Source organism: Octodon degus, unplaced genomic scaffold (assembly GCF_000260255.1).
Source record: "Octodon degus isolate 3935 unplaced genomic scaffold, OctDeg1.0 scaffold00227, whole genome shotgun sequence".
In the NCBI taxonomy this organism is placed as follows: Eukaryota; Metazoa; Chordata; class Mammalia; order Rodentia; family Octodontidae; genus Octodon; species Octodon degus.
Genome location: NW_004524803.1, coordinates 3314837 through 3317455, shown reverse-complemented (window position 1 = coordinate 3317455; position 2619 = coordinate 3314837).

Sequence of the window (2619 nt, the reverse complement as noted above, 5' to 3'; positions counted from 1 at the left end):
GTGTGTGTGTGGTACTGGGGATCAAACTTTGGCCCTGTGCTTGCTAGGCAGGGATTTATGCTGCTGAACTATATCCCTGGCCCCTCACAGGCTCACTTCAAAAGGCTCATCAAACACAGCTAGAAAAATGTACAAATTAATTTCAATCTTACAGCATGTTGATGTTCCAGCAAACTAGCATTCATATTAAAAGATAGATTCTGGAATAAACAACATGTGGCATGAGAACTGTGTATATTTGTCAGAAGTTAAACAGTAGACAAAGGTGTAACAGGTGGGAAGCCTTTCCCTTTTTTTGTATTTCAATTACAGACAGATCAATTAGTGACCTGACTACAGGAGAAAGCCTTTGCTTGCGTTCCCTCCTGCAGAAACTAAGCAAAGCATTGTTTTCCATAAGGAATTCCAGCAGGAATTAGAAAAAGGTAATTCCAGCAAGAATTAGATGCTGACCAAATCTAAGGGTCACACTAGTACAAACTGTAAAATAAGAGACTTCCAAACGATATGAATGTGACACGTTTTGCCCTGAGGCTTGTTTCTTACCCACTGTAATTCATAATTCAATTTGGGTCTCTGTTAAAGCTTGAGGTGTTCAAGGTTTTGTATTGTTTTGTTTTGTTTTACATTAAATTAGACAGCTAGGCAAAGAAAATCTAAATCTCGACAGAAGTAGAAAACCACTAGACACAGTGAGCTATGTATTTTCACTACCTTAAGTCCCACATTGCAGTACTTGTGACATCGAACACTTCCTATCAATGAGTTACTTGTTAAGTTGTAAATACAAAAGTCACATTTTCCACTGCAGCTCAGGACACCCGTGAAAACATGTTGGGAGCCTGTTGTACGATTTATGTCAAAAATTTAGTTAAATGGAAAACTTCAGATTGTAGTTAATGATGTGCTAAACATGATTACCACAAAGTAGGTGCTAATTTAAATAAAAATTTGTATAGGGATTCCAATATTGGAGCTCTTATATCTTAAAGCCAAGTATTTTATGGAATCTGATAGAGTACACCATCAAAAGTCTACTAGAGGGCTGGCCAAATAGCTCAGTGGATTAAAGTGCCTGCAAGCAGGAACAGGGGCTGGGAGTTCAATCCTGGGACCTGCAGTGCCAGCTCCACCCTGGGGCTCACTGAGATGGCAAATGAGACTGGGCATAGTGATGCGCACCTATTATCCCAATTCTTGGGAGGCTGTAAACAGGTGAATCACTATGAGTCCAACCTAGTAATGAGACCCTGAAGAAAAAAAACTGTACTAGAGGGCCAGTGAGATAGCTCAGTGGTGTAAAGTGCCTGCTTAGGCAAGATTAGGCAAGTGCAGGTAGTGTGGTTCAATCCCCAGCACCATACGCCATGCTAGCCCTACCCCCAGGGGAGGGCTGAACCAGCCACATACAAAAAAAGGAACATACAAAAGTCTACTAGAAATGGAAGCCTATACTTGCATTTCCAAAAGTAACTCAAATCCAAACCCAAATCTCAAATGCTTATTAGTTTTGATTTTGCCTTACTATGTTTCAGATTTCTGAGACTACTTTCTTTTTACAAAGGAAGTTGAACTTAATACTGAAATCCATATACAACTGTATATGCATATACACATGAGGCATGGGTATGTATAAACTTAGCACTTGCAAAATGTGTCTTAAAGGGTATTAAGAAGGAATGTTTCTTTCTGAGATATTTTAAATTGCGTCCACAAAGTACCGTTTATTTCTTTCATAATACTTCACTCATCTTATCATCCTCTTCTCTGTAAGGGTGTAAAGTAGGACTTCCTTCTATTAAAGAAATAGTAAATTTATGTTATACCGAATCACTTGAGAGGTGTCATATTACTGCATTAGCCTTATTCCATAAAAAGCAAAAAGTCTGAATCACCTTTCAGAAGGTCTCACTTTTTTAAAGTAAGTCTGATCCTATAAAATTACAAATCCAATGTAATCATTTGACATAAAATCTGGCCAGCAGTCACACACTTGGTAGAGCTGAGTCACCAGCTGTGGGCTTCAGAAACATCTTAGAATAAAATGAGAGCTCTTCATGGATCTGAAGTCAAAGATCTCATTCCTGTGCCAGTTCTTTACCATTCTTTGGAGATTGGGAAGAAAGCCAGAAAAAAAAATTACTTATTTTTCTGTCACTGAAAAAACTTAGGAATTAAGAGATACAATGGTGATGTGAATAAAAAGGTATAAGCCTTTGTACTCGTTCTTCTCCAATGCTACTAGTAAGGTGAAATATATAGTCCACCCAGGGGTGCCCATGGTCTTGACACTGCTCCTTGGGTTGGCCCTGGATGCCACCTTTACCAGGCTGGACGCCTGTGAATGCTGCCTGGAGATTGGAGCTGCAGTAGTCTCAGCCAGAGGCTTAAACCAGTGTGCCAGCAGAGCGGTGTTTAACCTCCTTTAATCTCAGTGTCATCATTTATAAAATGCAGGTAGTGCACACTTGGAAGAACTTTCATGAAAGGTATGCAAAAGACAGTGCAAAGCACTAGCACAATGTCTGGCTAGTAGTAATTGTTCAGTTAACATTCTTTTTCTTTCCACAGGTTGTCATGTGAAGTGATTTATTATTCATAAAAACACTGTGCTTTGTG